General features: G+C 42.1%; 1 protein-coding gene across 2 annotated transcripts in view; it reads right to left on the reverse strand.

The window, feature by feature from the left end:
- Tnfrsf19 (TNF receptor superfamily member 19) overlaps positions 1 to 18,503 on the reverse strand; it is a 72,190-nt gene extending 53,687 nt beyond the window's left edge. The window contains exon 1 of one of the 2 annotated variants that reach the window (XM_070003109.1): positions 18,039 to 18,503. The gene's annotated coding sequence lies outside the window, so the exon portion shown is untranslated. Of the gene's footprint in view, positions 1 to 6,915; positions 7,060 to 18,038 lie in introns of those variants that run through there. The other variant, XM_070003111.1, reaches the window with a different exon arrangement.
- Between the last annotated feature and the right edge of the window lie 280 nt (positions 18,504 to 18,783).

Consider the following 18,783-nt stretch of genomic DNA (forward strand, 5'->3'; position numbering starts at 1 on the left):
GTTAATACATATCACAATCAAACAATAAATGTGAAAAATAAATTTGAACATTCCCTAATTACTAGGGGAAAAATGACCAAAAAAAGGAGACATTTCTTAGCATGTCCCATGATGCATGGTTTTCATGCATTGGTATAAGATAAATAGAGATAAAAATTGCACTGGTACAAGTGGCTCATATTTGTAATCCTAGCTCCTCAGAAGGCTGAAATCTGAGGATCATGATTCAAAGCCAGCCTGAGCAGATAAATCCAAGAGATTCTTACCTTTTATTAACTACCAAACAGCCAGAAGTAGTGCAGATTCAAGTGGCAGAATGTCAGCCTTGATTGAAAAAGCCTTTAAAGACAGTGCCCAGACCCTGAGTTCAAGCCCTAATACGGGCACAAAAACAAAAATAAAACAACAAGAACAACAAAAATGTATATGATGTAGTTAGGATTAATTAGGAAAACACAGTGACTAGAACAAAATAATTTTTTTGGATGTGGGGGTGGGATTCTGGGGATGGAACCCAGAACCCCACATAATTTAGACAAGCACTCTACCTCTGGGCCACCCCAGCCCAAGGACAGAACAAATCTTAATGGTGACAGTTGCTGCTATTGGTGTTGCCATTTGCTGAGAACACCACTTAACCATGGCACCACTGAGAATCTCACTTCTACAGGGGCAGAGAGCCTATACCAGCTCTCAACACCGCAGTGAGGAGGGAGGAGCTGAGCAGGTATAAAGCATCATGGAGGGCCGCTGATAGAAACTATTTCTGGCCGGGCGCTGGTGGCTCATGCCTGTAATCCTAGCTACTCAGGAGGCTGAGATCTGAGGATCTCGGTTCAAAGCCAGCCCTGGCAGGAGAGACCATGAGACTCCTCTCTCCAATAAACTACCAGAAAACCAGAAGTGGCGCTGTAGCTCAAGTGGTAGAGCGCTCGCCTTGAGCTGAAGAGCTGAGGGACAGTGCCCAAGCCCAGAGTTCAAGCCCCACGACCAACAAAAAAAAAAGAAACTATTTCTGAAAACTACTGAGAGTTATGTAAGTGTGAGCAACTATTGACCATGTAATTCTATGATTGAGAATCCAGAGATCCAATGTATATACGGCTGTACTTGAAAGACCTTCAGAACAATGAAGCCTATGGCCAGTGCTAGAAGACTAAGACCTGGTCCAAAGTTTGAACTAAGTACTTCCAAAGCTGAATTGTGTCGATGCTTTTATCAAACACTTTCATCGGGTGCTGGTGGCTCATTTCTGTAATCCTAGTTACTCAGGAGGCTGAGATCTGATAATCACTGTTCAAAGCCAGCCAGGACAGGAAAATCTGTGAGACTCATATCTTCGGTTAAACACCAAAAAACCAGAAGTGGAGCTGTGGCTCAAGTGGTAGAGTGATAGCCTTGGATGAAAAAGCTCAGGCCCAGGTCCTGAGTTCAAGCCCTAGGACCAGCACAAAAGGAGAGAAGAAAGAAAGAAAAGATAAGAAAGAAAGAAAGAAAAGATAAGAAAGGAAGAAAGAAAACAAGCAAGCAACAGAGAGAAGGAAGGAAGGAATGAAGGAAGGAAAAAAGGAAGGGAGGGAGGAAGAAAAGAAAGGAGGAAGGAAGGAAACTAAAGGTGAAAGTCTACAAATATAGGAAGTGGTGGAGACCAAATGTAATTCAATGGAGATTCAAATGTAATTGATAGAGCCGGGTGCTGGTGGCTCACACCTGTAATCCTAGCTACTCAGGAGGCTGAGATCTGAGGATCATGCTTTGAAGCCAGTCTGAGCAGAAAAATCTGACAAGATTCTTATCACAAATTAATCAGCAAAAAGCCTGAAGGTTCAAGAGGTAGAGGGCTAGCCTTGAGTGAAAAAGCTAATGGACATAAATTATACAGGTCTCTAGGCATTCACACACAGTGAGACCAAAGGAGGAATCTCTTAGAGGAGGACCAGAAAGGCACAATACCTATGTGCATCTAATCACACAAAATAATATTTATCACAATGAACTCCAGGAAACAAAAACAAGAGATTCCTTTTTTTTCTTTTTTACTGTGTTTTCCTTTTTTGTTGTTGTTCTATGTGTCCATTTATATGTCTTTGTGAGTGGGAGAGGAGACACAGAAATGGAGGGACAAAGAGTGAACAAATGCAGCAATGGTACTCACTGGACACTATGTTGAAAATGAACTATACAACTTGTTGGTGGGATGAGAGGGAAAAAGTGGGAAAGAGCAAGGGTAGGGATGACATTTTCCAAAAGAAACATACTCAGTACCTGATTTATGTAACTGTAACCTCTCTGTATTTCACTTTTATAATAACAATAATTTTTGAAGCTAGAGGACAATGTCCAGGCCCTGAGTTCAAGACCCAGTAGTGGAAAAAGAAATAAAAACAAAATATAAAGGGGCTGAGGGCCTGGCGCCAGTGATAGAACACCATCCTGTTTTGAGTTCAAGTACTAGATCTGGAAAAAAAAATATTTAAGAAAGTAAAATTAAAAAAAAAACCCACAGTTGTATACGTTTTAATTTTAGAAGAAAGTGTGGATAGAGTCCAAAGTGACTTTTTATATCCTTTGGAGTTTCGTCAGAATAAGCAAGCTCATTCTTTTAAAATCTCCTCATGTTTAGACCCATTCAAACCAACCGCAGAGTGCCTAAAACCTCCTGTCTTACAAGCTCCTCCGTCTCATAGAACTGCTGCTGGCTGGCTGTTCTCTTGAAGCCCAGGTTGTCAAAACTTTAGTTTAAAAGGTTTATGACGTGTGAATAAACTAGAATAGAATGCAATTTTGTTTAAGAATCTTACTTTTCTTTCCTTTTTTTTTTCGACCTAGATTTGAACTCAGTATGCTTTCACTCATTGGCTGGTGCTCTACCAAGTGAACCATGCTTCCAACCCCTTACATTTCAATGCAAACATTTTCATCAGATAAAGGATGAGGAATAGGCCGGGTGGCCAGTGGCTTAGCCTATAATTCTTGCTACTCAAGAGGCTGAGATCTGAGAATCAAGGTGTGTAACCATCTCAGGCAGAGGAGTCTGTGAGACTAATCTCCATTGAACTCTCAACAAGCTGGAAGCAGAGCTGTGACTCAAGTGGTACAGCACGATCCCTGAGTGAAAAAGTTAAGGGACAGTGCTCAGGTCCTGTGTTTAAGCCCCCGTATAATACACACACACACATTAAAAAAAGAAAGGAAGGAAGGAAGTCATGGAAAGAAATTCTGCAGTCACCATGGGGCTTGTTTCTCTTTAGCTTCAAGTTTTCTTTACAGTCTAGGATCATTCCACAGCCAGCTGCCGGGAAACAAAGACACCAAACTGCTCTGTGGCCCTCTGCTCCCCTAAGCAGCTGAGCATTCATTTATTTGGAGTGTACCTTTAGTCAACGTGACTGTTCTTATTCAACCTGAAGTGAATATCAGTAAAACATGTTGGCCATTTCCAGAAATTTAAGTGCATCACTTTAATTTCGATTAATCAGCTTTAATAGGACTTAGGAGTGATGGCATTAAAGAGGCACAGTTTCGTTATTGTTTTTCGTTTTTTGCTTTTTCTCCTTGGTACAGGTCCTGGGGCATGAGCTTTAGGCTGGTGCTGTCCCTGAGCTTTTTTGCTCAAGGCTAGCACTCTACCACTTCAGGCTTTCACGGACTTTCCTGCCTGGGCTGGCTTTGAACAGCTATCCTCAGATCTTAGCCTCAAAAGTAGCTAAGATTGCTGGCATGAGCCACCAATGCCTGGCAGCGCAGAACTTTTCATTGACATACTGATCACTGGTTTTTCAGATCAGCCCTGGGGTTTGAACACAGGGCTTGGGCACTGTCCCTTAGCTTTTACCTCTCAAGGCTGGTGCTCTATTACAGCCATAGCTCCTATTCACGTTTTTGGTGGTTAATTGAAGGTAAGAGTCTCATGGACTTTCCTACCTGAGCTGCTTTACACCATGATCCTCAGATCCTAACCTCCTGTACCTAGGCTTACGGGCATGAGCCACTGGCACATGGCCTGTACTGGTAATTTCCAAGGGCAAAATTAGTCCAGAGAGAATGAGCTAAACTAAGTGTGGCTTCAGAGTTGTAAATAAATGAAAAATGAGAATACAATATTCTTCCTGAGTTCCAATATGCTCTAAAATCTAATAAGATTAATATATCAAGGAGAGTATGCAGCATTGCTTGACTGGATTTTCCATTCTAAAATACATGTATGCAATAAACCTCAGAATCATTTTATTCATTAGTCATCCAAATTAAGCTTCTGTCTTGTTAGAAACCTCTTATTAGGCCCTGATGGCTCATGCCTGTAATCCTAGCTACTCCAGAAGTTGAGATCTGAGAACTGAGCTTCTAAACCAGCCCTGGCAGAAAAGTCCTCAAGACTGTAATCTCCAATTAACTGGCAAAAGCTGGAAGTAGATGTGTGGCTTCAGTAGTAGAACACCAACTTTGAATGAAAAAGCTATGGAAGCATGTGAGTTCAAGCCCCAGTGTTGAAACAAAAACAAAATTAAAACAAAACCAAAAACCTTTTATTGCTAGCTAAATAATACCAATGACCTTTATTCAACTGTGCCAACAGGAGCCATTCTTTACATTCTACTTGCTAGTGCTCTAGAACCCTCATGTGTCCTTAATTCTCAAGTTCAGACTCTAGCTTGGACTCCACTATTAGCTCAAGGAAACAAACAACTTTCACAGTTGTCCCAGAATATATTGAGGCAACATGGAAAAAAAATAACGTAGACACAAGAAGACGTTTGCATTGATTAAAAAGTAAAGGACTTACACTGAAGATATTGAGGCCAAATCATTTGCTTTCACAGCGCATTCCTACATTTTATGTTATTTTCAGGACAACTTAATAGATATACAAAAAAAAGCTTTTTAAAGTTATCCGTATCTATGAATATGTCAGAAATGGCCTTCCACATTAGGACTTCTTACCTCTCTGGGTGCATGACTTTTGAAGGGGGGGGGTGAGTTGTGCCAGTTCTGGAGTTTGAACTCAGGGCCTGGGTGCTGTTCCTTTTTTATCCTTGAAGTTGATGCTCTTACCACTTCTCTCATAGCTCTACTTCCAGCTTTCTGCTGCTTAATTGGAGATAAGAACCTCAAGGATTCTTCTACCAAAGCTGACTTTGAATCTCAATCCTTAGATCTCAGCTTCCTGAGTAGCTAGTATTACAGGTACCTGGCTAGGTACATATCTTTAAATTCAGTAACAAGTGCTTGAAGTAAAAGATGTATTTTAAAACTACACGAAATCATCAATGGCAAAAATGCCTAAGGAGAAATTCTTCCTCAGAAAATATTTGAAACAAATCCGGAGCTAAGGCAATATAATCCTCCTTTTTGCATTTAAGTATTTAGTCATGAAATAACAACACTGGAGTAAATTCTGTTTACATAAGTCTTGTTGAACAATATCTGTTTCCTGTTTATATAAAGAAATTGTATTGTAGTCAAACAGCCTGTCATTGGAATAAAAAACTTCACCTTTATAAATACATGGAGTTAAGTATTTTACTTAAAGGAATAGTGAGAATGCTTATTTTGTTTGCAAACAAAATGCTGGTACAAGAGGGACTTTTTTTTTTTTTACAGTGATGTAAGTAATCCTGATGATTTTTTTTAACCACTATCAAAAGAGATCACAGGATTTTGTTTCTGCCAAAGTTGATCTCCAAGAATATATTAACTAAAATTCTTTTTCTCTAAAGTTATTGTAAGATGCACTGTACTAAAAACTGCTTTGTGCTGGGTGCCGGTGGCTCACACCTGTAATCCTAGCTACTCAGGAGGCTGAGATCTGAGGATCTTGGTTCAAAGCCAGCCTGGGCAGGAAAGTCCATAAAACTCTTATCTCCAATAAATCACTCAGAAAACTGGAAGTGGCACTGTGGCTCAAGAGGTAGAGTGCAAGCCTTGAGCTGAAGAGCTGAGGGACAGCGCCCAGGCCCAGAGTTCAAGCCCCTTGACCAACCAACAACAACAACAACAACAACAAGTTATTTGTTAAGCAGGTGCTGGTGGCTCATGCCTGTAAATCCTAGCTATTCAGGAGGCTGAGATCTGACAATCACAGTTTAGACAGGTGGGGTAGGGAAGGCTCTTATTTCCAGCAAATTAACCAGCAAAAGCTGAAAGTGGAGATGTTGCTCAAGTGGTAGAGCACCAGCCTTGAGTGGAAAAAGTAAGGGATAGTGCCTAAGCCCTGAGTTTAAGCCCCGGTATAGACACGGAACAACAATTGAGACCCTTTTGTTCAACTACTTACAATAAACATAAAAAATTGTTATTGCAGGCTCTATTTAGTAATGCTCTAGCAAATACTGTGGGCATTTCTGTCTTTTCTTTCTGCATGGTTGGAGTATGATTCTTACAGATAACTCTCATCGTTATTTTTTACCCTCTGGGCTTCAATGCTGCAGTGGGGCCTGCAGATGCATGCATGCTCCAAAGACCAGTATTTCAGGGTATGTCAATTTGGGGCACTGGTGAAGGAGGGGAATGCTTCCCTACCATGGTAAGCAGGTATGATGCAGATATTTCTATACTTATATTTAGATATTCACAGATGTTTGCCTGACACGCAGATTTCCCATTTACAAGATCCCTGGATAAGAGTATGCATTGTCAAATCCTTCTTCCAGCATGATTGGGGGGCGGGGGAGAGACGAATCCACACTCTGGTCCCGTCAGCCACTGGGGTCAGAACTCTGTACGTCCAATGTCCCCTTCCCTGCTGCCCCTGGCTGACACCCCCCGGTGTCCCGGGGTCCCTTGACCCCCTGTTCCTCCCCTGCACGTGTGCAGCCCCAATCTGAGCGCTCTCCCTCCGTTAGGCATCTGCCGCCTCTTTTGGGGGGAGTGTCCCACCTACCCCTCAGGATCCGCCGGAAGGAGAGGGGCACCTACCTTCTTAATCAACTAGTCCATATCTCTCTGACCGGCCCTGCAGGCTCCGGCTGGAGTTGGAGCATCCGTGACGCGCGGATGGGGGTTCAGGGCACAGGGATTGGGACGCAGGATGCAGCTCCTGCCAGTGTGTGCACGCTGAACACCTCCAGAGCAGCGGGCTCCCGCTCTGCAAGTAGCTGGGCAACCGCGGCCGCCCCACCCTGCGTCCCTCCTCGCCACGCCCTCAGACTAAGCCACGCCCCCCGGGGCGGTGCCACGCCTCTAGGAGTCTCCCCTACCAATCAGCCATGTCCCTCTCCAGCCGCTCCCCACCCCCAGTCCAAGCCACGCCCAGGGGCGGCTCTACCCTCTAGGAGTCCCTCCTACCAATCAGCCACATCCCTCTCAGCCACGCCCCCTCGCTGGCGCCAAAAGCTCTGCTGGTTAGGGGCTGTGGGTACAGCTCTGGGGTGAATAAATGTGGGTTGGAGGTGTATTGGGGATGGGAAAGCCAAGACTCCCCCTTCCCCCAAGAGCTCTCGGTTGAATTAGGAGAGAAGGAAGGGAGTCTTCCTTTGCATCTCAGCTTGGGACGATCCAGGTCATGATACCCTGCTGACTGGTGGTGACATCACACCACTGATTCACGGCTGCATACTTTCCAACAGGTACTCTTCCAGGGCCTGCTCACTAGATCGTCACTCGTGATGAGTAGAGGTGCATCCTCTTGCCAGGCAGTGAGATGTCCACCTCTTAATATGTCCAAGACCAGTTCAGTCCAGTTGTGAGGGTTGCCTCTGTGCCCGGCAGGAGAAAGTAGCAACAGGGTATGGCTTCACTTTTAGTGGGCGATGTCCGGTTATTAATGTGTGTGTGTGTGTGTGTGTGTGTGTGTGTGTTGGTACTGGGGCTTGGACTTAGGCCCTCCACCAAAAATCACCCGGCTTTTGCATTCAAAACTGGAGCTCTACCACCTGAGCCAGAGGTCCACTTACAGCTATTTGTTAATTAGAGAGAAACAGACTTCCCTGCCTAGGCTGCCTGGTCTGGCTTTGAACTGTGATCTCAGTTCTCAGATCTCAGCTTCTTGAAGAGATAGGATTTATAAGCATGATCCATGGCTGGCTAGATTATTTATATTTCTGAGCTTCTGTTTGTGAAGCTGAGCTAACAATGTCATTTTGTTAAAGGGGATGAAAGAACCATGAATGTAATATATATGTATGTATAAGCACAGATGTGTATGTATATATTTATGCACATGTATATTTATGTATGTCTATGTATAGATTATATTGTATAAGTGTGCATGTTTGTACATATACACATGTGTATACATATATGTATGTGTATATGCATACATATATGTGTGTATGTATACATACACATACATATATGGGCATATATCCATTTTCAACAGTAGAAATGTAAGCAGCTGTTCTGTCTGTTCAGTGAGTAGGTAAACAGATAAGAATCGTTCACACCCAAGATGCTAGCAGAAGTGATCACAAAAGATGCTAGTGGAACTGATCACAAAACATACGGGCATTTCTCATGGACTGGTTTTGCCTTCCTAATTCATTACACTTCTCTTTTAGTAGGCCTGAGCTGCTTTTCCTAAATCCCAGTCCATTATAGTCCCTCAATAAACACTTGGTGAGTTACCAAATGAATGGATGAATAAGTTGTAGTCCTTAATTACACCCCCCAACTCAATGTAGTGCTTGTTCTCAGGAGTGATGAAGAAATCCTCCACAATATTATTATTCCTAAGCATCGCCAAGTTGTATATTTGAAATCTAACACATTCAGAATATGACTTATGACAATAATGATTTACCAATGATATGTAAGATGTTACTTGGCTCTCAAGGATAGAGTATCTTGCCAGGCGGTGTTGGATTATAACTATAATCCTGTCTCTCCAGGAGGCAGAGACGTGAGGATCATAGTTTTAAACCAGACAGGGCAGGAAACTCTGTGAGGCTTTAATTTGTTATTCATCAAAATGCTGAAAGTGGAGCTGTGGTTCAAGTGGTAAAGCAACAGCCTTGAGTGAAATAAGCTAAAGGACAGCTCCCAGGTTTTAAATGTAAGCCCTAGTACCGGCACACACACACAAAAAAGTACCTTCTTCTGTCCTATCTATCCATGATGTAATATTCCTGACACACAGTGTGCATAACAAACTTGCTCATCCCACATGAGGCCTAACTGATCCTTCTATTATGTTTCTTTTCCCAACTAGACCTTGAAATTCTAGACTTCTTTTTTGTGTGTGCTGGTCCTAGGGCTTGAACTCAGGGTCTGGGTACTTGGCTTTTTCACTCAAGGCTGGTGCTCTGCCATTTGTGTCATACCTCTACTCTGGCCTTTTGCTGGTTGGAGATAAGAGTCTCATGGACTTTCCTGCTCAGGTGAGTTCTGAGCCTTAATCTTCAGATCTCAGCCTCCTGAGTAGCTAAGATTACAGGTGTGAGCCCAACCAACTGCACCTGGCTTCTCTGAAGACTTCTTAGTTCTTGATATCACAGAGCCTAATACACAGAGTACCCAGTTTGTCCTTTGAATGTGGGAGGGGCTGGGCACTGTCTCTGAGCTGCCTTTTACTCAAGGCTAGCACCAATCACTAAAGCCACAACTCCACTTTGGGCTTTTTGGTAGTTTTTGTTTGTTTGTTTGTTTGTTTTAAAGAAAAGTCTCATCAACTTTCCTGCCTGGGCTGCCTTCAAAGAGTGATCCTCAGATCTCAGCCTCCTTCCTGAGTACCTAGGATTACAGACATGAGCTATTGGCTGCTGGTGCCTATTCAGTTCATCCTTAATAAGTTCAATTATTGCCTCTTCCTGTGCAAGTTCTCAGGCATTCACTTTCTTCTTTTCATCTTTTTTTTGTCGGTTATGGGGCCTGAACTCTGGGCCTGGGCGCTGTCCCTCAGCTCTTCAGCTCAAGGCTAGCGCTCTATCACTTGAGCCACAGCACCACTTCCGTCTCTTTTCTGCTTATGTGGTGCTGAGGAATCAAACCCAGGGCTTCATGCCTGCAAGGCAAGCGCTCTGCCACTGAGCCACCTACCCAGCCCTCTTCTTTTCCTCTTGATAGCCACCCTTCCATCACAGTACAGGTTCCTTCCTGCTCTGCCCAAGAACCTTGTCACAGCCCTCTATCCTGTCACCTTCCTTTCCTGGCTGCCACTGTTTGGTATTCAGATTTCCGGAAAGGTCTCCCTTGGGAAGAATGGCTACCATATTCCTTGGATTCTCATTCAAAGATTTCCACACTTGGTCTCCAGCCTCACTTTCAACCTTATCTTTCTCTCCTTTAGACGCCATGCTTTATCTTTTGCCCAAGCTAGTCTGCTTGCCTCACATCATATGTACTCTGAACTTGCTATTCTTTGGTTCTAGAAGCTTCCTTTCTGCTCACCTCTCTTATTCCTGTCTCCTATTTCAGGACTCCCACCGTTTCCCCTTAATTCTGGGTTGCCATTCTTCTCTTTCAAAGTTTGTAATAATGATTCAGCCTTCCGTCAAGAATACCTGTGAAGATGAGCTGAAAAGCTCAAAAACTATGCACATATGACCATATAAGATGATGCTGAGTGAAATGAACCCCAAAATATGGACACAGAGTCTGTCTTTGTTGTTGTTGTTTTAAATGTACTATGATTTTTTTTCCTTTGTATGTCCTTCCCCCTATGGTATATCCCCTGCTGTCACTGTACTTGATTTGGTGCCCTGCATCTTGTATATACATTTGTCTAATCTGGGGAGGGAAAGGGGAATAACAAAACTCTGAAACAAGAACACAGGATGACCCATTGCAACAATGATACCCACAGGACAGCATATTGTAAATGAACTTTACAACCTCTGGCGGGGATGGGGGGTATGGAGGAGTGTGGGAGGCGGGGGGAGGAAGGAATAGTGGGACAGCAACAAGGGAAGGAGTAACAATATTCGACAAGTAATGTACTCATTACCTTACTCATGTAACTGTAACCCCTCTGTACAGCATCTTTATGATAAATAAAATTTTTAAAAAAGAATACCTGTGGACTTAACTTTCTTCTGAGAAAATGAGCATCTTTTTCTTTTCTTCTCTTTTCTTTTTTCCCTTTTTTCTTTCGTGTGTGTGTGTGTGTGTGTGTGTGTGTGTGTGTGTGTGTGTGTGTGTGTGCGTGTGCGTGCGTGCATGCATGCTTGTGCCAGTACTGGTCATTGAACTCAGGGCTTAGGTGCTGTCCTTTAACTATTTCACTCAAGGATGGAGCTATGCCACTTAAGCCACAGCTCCACTTTCAGCTTTTTGGTGGTTCACTGGAGGTAAAAGCCTCATAGATTTTCCTGCGCAGGCTGGTTTGCACCTCGATTCCCTGATCTCAGCCTCCTGACTTGCTAGAATGACAGATATCAGGCACTGGCACCCAACTGGAAATGGACATCTTTTGTTCCAATTTGCATTTCTGATAGTCTGAATCTATCAAACATACATTCAATAAATGTTTCCTATTAGACTTCAGTCTGCCCACTCAGGAACTACCTTCTCTGAACTCACCAATCACTCCTATCCTCTCTGACCTTCTTTTGTATTTAGAGACAGCAGTGCTATGTTATTTCATTATTTCCAGAATCATTGTGTGTGGACTTGACCTTGCCAGTTGTCTTGGGAGCTGTGGAGAGAAGCCCTACTGTGAACATGCACAGGTTCTGGCATCAGATAATCTGGTGGCAACATGGCATTCCCTAGTTAGATGACCTTGGTTTTCCAAATCTCCTAGTCTCCATGTGTAAAATGAATTGCTTCACTGGTGGCACTTGGGCTACTCCCAGCACATAGTAAGTGTTTAGTAAATAGTACCACACTCAATAGTAGTATATTGGTGGGGGGTTTTTTGTTGTTGTTTTTGTCTTGTGCTGGTACTAGGGCTTGAACTCAGGGCCTGAGCATTGACTTTTAGCTTTTCCACTCCAGTCTGGCCCTCTGCCAGGTCTACTTCCAGCTCTGTGGCTAATGGGAAATAAGAGTCCTACAGACTTTTCTATTTTGCTGGGTTTGAATTGTGATCCTCAGATCTCAGCCTCCTGAATAGCTAGGGTTATTGGTGGAGTGGGCCACCAGTATATTGCGTTTTGAGGGGTATAAGGTACTTAGTAACAGTCAATAAATGACAACTGAAAACGGGGATGGGGAGTAATGAAATTTCTTTGCGTTCTAGCTGTTAGATGAGTCTTATTCTTTAGAGAAGAGGCCACTTAAGTGACATAAATATCATCCACTCTCCCTCACCCTGAGTGTTTATACGGTCTAAGGACAGTGTCTTAGCAAAAACCAGCTAGAAAATTAATGGCAGTTCCAAGCTCAGTAGCATGACATTGATGTAAGCATCCTAAGGCTGGGGAAGATTTTGCTCCCTTTGAAACACTGGCTATCATTACAGAATTTGAATAGGAAAGCTAAATTGCTGTGCTACGAGGATTCTTATTTGTGAAGGTACTGTGGCTTGAATTCAGGGCCTTGAGCTCTCCCTTAGCTTCTTTATTCAAGGATGGCACTCTACCACTTAAGCTACAGCTCCACTTCCAGCTCTTTTGGTGGTCAACTGGAGATAAGAGTCTCACAAATTTTCCTACCCAGGCTGGCTTTGAACTATGATTCACTTATCTCAGCCTCTTGGGTAGCTAGGACTATATGAATGAGTCACTGGCACCAGCTGGAGGTGTTTACTTTTATGATTATAAATTCTGAAGCTAGATTTTAACTCTATCTGAAAGAATATAAAATGTTGGACTGTTTTAGGACAATTTTTAGGATGGTTACCTTAAAATTTGAATGAATGCAATAACAAATTATTTTGATTAAAAATAATGAATAGTTTCAGGTGATAAACGGTTTCGCTGGACTCACTAAAGAAGAAATTTCTACTTTAAGTCATTATTCTTTGGGAAAATGGAATAAAATGTAAGCTTCATGAAAAAACTCAATTTCATCAGATTGATATAAAGTCTATAATTGGTTTAATTACAGTGGGTACTGAGCACAAATTTCTGTCTTTTTTCCTTCTTTTTTTTGGTGCCGTTATTGGGGTTTGAACTCCGTGTGCACTGTCTCCTAGCTATTATGCTGAAGGCTGTTAGTCTATTGCTTTGGTTATACCTCCATTTGTGGCCTTTGGCTGGTTAATTAGAGATAAGGATCTCACAGACTATTTTGCCAGGGCTGGCTTCAAACCTTGATCCTCAGCCTTCTGAGTAGCATGAGGCCACCAACACCCAGTTTAAATTTCTTGAATGAATTCATTTGGGAATCAGACTCTCAAAGGGTCATCAAGTTTGCCAAATACAATTTTTAAAAAATAATGAAAGGGCACCACAAAGCCCAATTAAATTATTCCCAACACCCACTGCTGCCAATTATAGACCATCAGAGGAAGACTATGGAGGACTTTAAAGCCTGAGGCTGAATGACAGACACAAGGTCACCCAGCAAGTTAATAATACAGCCAGGATCAAAATCTACCTTCCTTGATTTCTGATGTAATCTTCACCTACCGCTAGTCTATAAACTAAGGAGGTGGCCTGCTTAGTCCAACTGATGTAAACGTCATGACATTTATAGAACAACATTGTTACAAGTTATATCCTTCATACTGGGCTCACTCTTTGTGAGTTCACAATGCTTGGCCCAGAATATGTACCCATTAGACAGACTTGGCTCAGAGTTTACAGACAGCGATTATGCCCACTCTCCTCTTCCTCACCCAAAGTGTGACAGAGTTCTCCACCCAGGCAACAGAAGGAATAGGCTGACTGGGCAGCTTCAGGGTTGCTGTAGAAGGGGGCATATTGATTGGTTGATTGATTGATTCATTCATTCATTCATTCACTAAGTGCTGGTACTGGGGCTTGAACTCAGCTGCTCACAGTCTCATTTTGCTTAAGGCTGGTGCTGTACCACTTGAGCCGTACATCAACTTCTAGTTTCTTGGTGGTTAATTGAAGAGTAGTCTCTGGAACTCATCTGCTTGGGCTAGCTTTGAACTGGGATCCTCAGATCTCAGCCCCATAAGTAGCTAGGATTAAATGCGTGAGCCACTTGAACCTGACTAGAATGCAGGTTTTGAAATCAGATAGATTGAGCATAGAGCTACCACCTAATTAGCCCATTGATTTTCTCCCAATTTATTCAAGGATTCAGTTTCTTCATCTGTAAAGTGATGATTCACTAGCTGTGAGTTTAAATGAGAGAGTGTTTAAAAATATGTTGTTAGTAGGCCTGGCCAATAGGATTCAATATATAGTGTTAAATTAGTTAATAACTGATAAGTTAATAAATATCAGTGAATGTAAGGATTTATACAAGCCTTTGTTAAGGTGGCAACACATAGTGTCAGGGGCATTTATTTTGCCTTGAATACAGATACATAGGTGTCAAAATTAACCAATAGCTAAATTAATTTTTTCATAGCAAATGCACTCAGCATTCTTAATACAATCAAACATGATTGGAAATACATCATGGATATTGAATTCTGCAAACTAAATTCACCAAAAGTCCACTGCAAATGTCCCTTGAGGAATAATAACTTATAATTGACTATTAAACTTCCCGTGACATCTCCTAAGAAAATATCTACTTTTAAAAACCACACAAAGATATGCTCTTATATCATGCCAAACTCCTACATACACACCTAATTTCATGTGACATTGATACAGTCATTTTTTTTCCTTGGGGGGAGGGCTGGTCCTGGGGCTTGAACTCAGGGCCTAGGCACTGTCCCTGAGCTTTTGTTTCTTTGTTCAAGACTAGCACTTTACTATAAGTCCACTTCCAGCTTTAATTGGTAGTTAATTGGAGATAAGAGTCTCATGGACTTTCCTGCCCAGGCTGGCTTTGCATCACAATCCTCAGATCTCAGCCTCCTGAGTAGCTAGGACTGTAGGCCTGGCAATACAGTTGATGTTTTATTCAATTATTTTTAGTGCTATAATATATTATGTGTAGCAGTCATTCTGTTGAGACAGCTTAGAAATACAAAAGCAGAGGAACTGTTGGGAAAACATCAGATAAAGCCAGTTCACTGATACATCAATACTGGGAATAAAAGAAACTTTGATTGGAAACAGCTATTTTTACCTCTTGACCCAATCTCTAATCAGTGCTACAACGTGTGTGTGTGTGTGTGTGTGTGTGTGTGTGTGTGTGTGTGTGTGAGTATGGGGGCTTGAACACAGGGCCTTTGTGCTCTCCCTTAGGATTTTGTATTTTGTCAGTCATGGGGTTTGAATTCAGGGCCTGGGCACTGTTCCTGAGCTTTTTTGCTCAAGGCTAGTGTTCCACCACTTTGAGACATAGCTCAACTCTGCTTTTTCTAAGGCTAATTTGGAGATAATCATCTCACTGACTCTCATGCCCCTGCTAGCTTTGAACCAGGAATTCTCAGATCTCAGCCTCCTGAGTAGCTAGGATTACAGGCATGAGCCACCAGCACCCAGATTCTCCTTTAGCTTTTCAAGGCTGATAATTTACCACTTGAACCACAATTCCACTTCTGGCTTTTTGGCAGTGATGGGATTCATCTGGCTTTGAACCATGATCCTCAGATCTCAGCCTCCTAAGTAGGTAGGATCACAGGCGTGATCCACCAGTGCCTGGCAGTTTCCCAACTTTTGTCTTAGCTGATGAGTTGGAAAATTGACCATAGATGGTGTAATGGCAGGTTGAAATGAATACTGGAGGAGCACTCCAAAAATGAGCTGTGTGACCTTAGCTCAGAGAGCCACGCTACTTTTCCATTGGCTTAATTTCCTCATCTGTACAATGGCTATAAAAATTCCACTGGTACTTATTTCAGTGATCTGATTCCTACTCCCTCCCTCCCCCCACTTTGCTTCACTCAGGAGAAAACTGAGCAGTGGAGTCTCTCTCTTAAGGTCACATAGCTGATCAGTGACAGAATCAGGACTAGAAATAAGAGTCTTTTGGAAGCCTTGCCCTCTGCAGTAACAAAAGTTGCCATTGAAGCCATAGATAGGAGTGCTTTGAAAAAAATGTAATATAACCCTTTTGTTCACTAGAACTATGATGGATGTTATCTCTTAAATCATTATCAGGGTCATCTTGTAACAGCTAATTAAGAAATGTCCTTTGAGACAGTACCTGCTCCTTTAGCAATAGCCAGCTTCCTTAAAATCCCAAAAGCACTCCCTTGAGTCTCCCCACAAAGGCATAAGAAGTAAACAATTAACTCAATTAATTCAGTCACTGAAGTGGATTTTCAAGGACTTGACTTGTCTAAGCTAGTTTCCTACAAAGCCTACATTAATCAGATAATTGCTAATTCTCTCCTTTGTTTTGTGCTGGGGAGAGAAGTATGTTTGTTAAAATGAACCTGGTAGCAGAATAAACAGTCATTTTTTTAAAAAAAATTCAAAACCCCAAATATGAACTAAATGAACAAGTTCTAAAAGCTGCTAATTTTTCTTCTCTGGACGTGAATGTTAACACTACTTTTTTCTTTAACTTATAGGAGAATTTTTGGACAAACATTTTTTAATCCATATATTAAAAGCCTGATTGTTTGCATTATTAGTAGAGGAAGCAAATCTTTGAAGTTAAATTCTTATAATTTAGTGAGGTTCGGAGAAATGGGGAGAATGATGGACGGGCTGGCACTGATCAAGATGTATTGTTCTCATAAACTGACATGGTGAAATGAAACCCTTTTGCACAACTATTACATATAATAAAATTAAAACTTGAAAAAAATTCTTATACTTTCAAAATATGTACAGATACTGTATAGCTGTACGTAATCTCCACTTACCAACTATCCAAACTTTGAAATTAAGCAGATAATACTAATTACCCTCCTCCGATATTAGAAGGAAGTTTAGAATGTGATGCAATTAATTGGCTGAGAAAAATCAATTACTTTCTGAAATAAGACTTGTTAGATTTTTTTTTCTGTTTCCTCAGAATTTCAGAGTCAAGGAAAACTTGGTCTTGCCCCAAATAGTTTCTTTGTGGTTCTGCTAGCATTAAATAGTCTCTTGTCATGGTAATTAAACATTTTGCCCAAATAAATTTAGGATTGGAATATTAAAACAAGCCAATGTGAACTCGAAAGTTCCCAACTGTTTCTGTACAGAGTTCTTGCATTTCAATGTAAAGATTTTACTCTTTCCCTCTCTCTCTGTCTCTGTCATTAAATTCACAAAGAAGTAACTGAACCTTTGAATTCAATGCAGCATTATAATTTGGCTTTTTAGGACATGACAGTGAGAATATGACTAAAATATTTCTTTTGTAACATAATAACTGTTGGTTACCCAGATTGTTTCATACACAGTTGGCAAATTGCAACTTAGAACAGCTGTCACTATAAATTTCAAGTAAATGTTCATTTTGGAATAGGAAACTTGTTTCTCTAAATAAGGCTTGTACTACTTCCAAAGTTTACAGAAAATAGCTAGAGGATTTTTTTTTCAGAGCTAAACCTAGTTCAACTTTCCCCCTCACTGTTTTTGAATTCTCCAGTTTTTCACATCAAAGTCTTGCTCATCTTTTTTTTTTGTTTGTTTGAAGATTCTCTGGAGTGTACAAACTGCATCAGGAAATGTCTTTGATTGGGTTATACCTTGAAGGTGAAAGAATAAACAAACTAAAAAGGTTGCATTGCCAGTGATGCATTTTGTCTTTTTATATAAAAAAGGAAGGGGAGCACACACACACACACACACACACACACACACACACACACACACACACACACACACATATTTAAAGAAGCAAAGCACCTCTGTCTGTTTACTCAAAACAATCTCAGAGTACACACTGCAGGGAAAGACTCCCTTGCTTGAAAGCTCAATTTAGCACTGTCTGAACAACTCTTTGCCGGATAAAATTTGCATGACAGATCACCAACTCTAGTGTACAAACAACTACATAATGACTGCAGTATGCACATCACATCCTGGAAGATTCTGCACTACAGAAATATTTTTTTTTCTTCCTAATGGATGAAAAACCCTGCTTTCTCTTTGAACACATGGCAGGAGGAGGGGGGGGGGGAAAGACAGTGAAAGCTACAAGAACAATCTAAAGCTCTGTTTTAGAAATATTTTCAGAGTACTCACCCCCTTTCGGGCAGCTTTCGTTTCTTCTTGGCAACACTCCTATGCCAAATGCTTCTTACCTCCACTCCCCACCTCCCCCCCCACCAAAAAAAATGTGTGTCAGCACAAGCTCAGACTAAAACTTCCAATCCAGGAAAATGAAATTAACCATGCAGATCAAAGGCAGACGAGCTGGGAAGATGAAATGCCTGTAATCTGATCGGCGATCAGTTGTTAGACATCAAAGGCCACGGCTGAGCTCCCAGGCAGGCAAGAGAGATCAGGAAAGTTCTCTTGCAAGCAGGGAGTGAGCTACCCTCCCGCCTTCCACTCTGCACATTTCTTTGTTAAATGGGGACCACGTTGTGTTCTTTCTTCCTTTCTCTGCTTTCTTTCTTCAGCCCAGAGGCCAGGCTGGTGGCCTCCCCGAGGTTGAGTGGAGTGGCTGGATCTGGCAAGCTGGGCTGTGGACGGGGTGGAAAGCCTTTCCAGTGCCAGCGGGCTCTGCTGTAGCCCTTTCATCTTGCTCAACCACAGATCCTATGACGTCATTCAAAGCCCTGGGACCCGCAGGAGCTCTCTACTCAAGCTCTGGGGAAGCTGAGCTCCAGAGAAGCCACTTTGCCTGATTTCCAGTCACATGTGTCTGCGGTGCCTTCCTCCAGACCCTTCTGTGGAGGATTTTTCTTGAAGGAGGGGGTGCGTGAAGGACCAGATCCCAGGTGGATGGAGGCCCCAGATAACAGGATTTCATTACCACGGGGCT

The sequence above is a fragment of the Dipodomys merriami genome, unplaced genomic scaffold (genome assembly GCF_024711535.1).
Source record: "Dipodomys merriami isolate MVZ:Mamm:240054 unplaced genomic scaffold, mDipMer1.0.p SCAF_6, whole genome shotgun sequence".
Classification (NCBI taxonomy): domain Eukaryota; kingdom Metazoa; phylum Chordata; class Mammalia; order Rodentia; family Heteromyidae; genus Dipodomys; species Dipodomys merriami.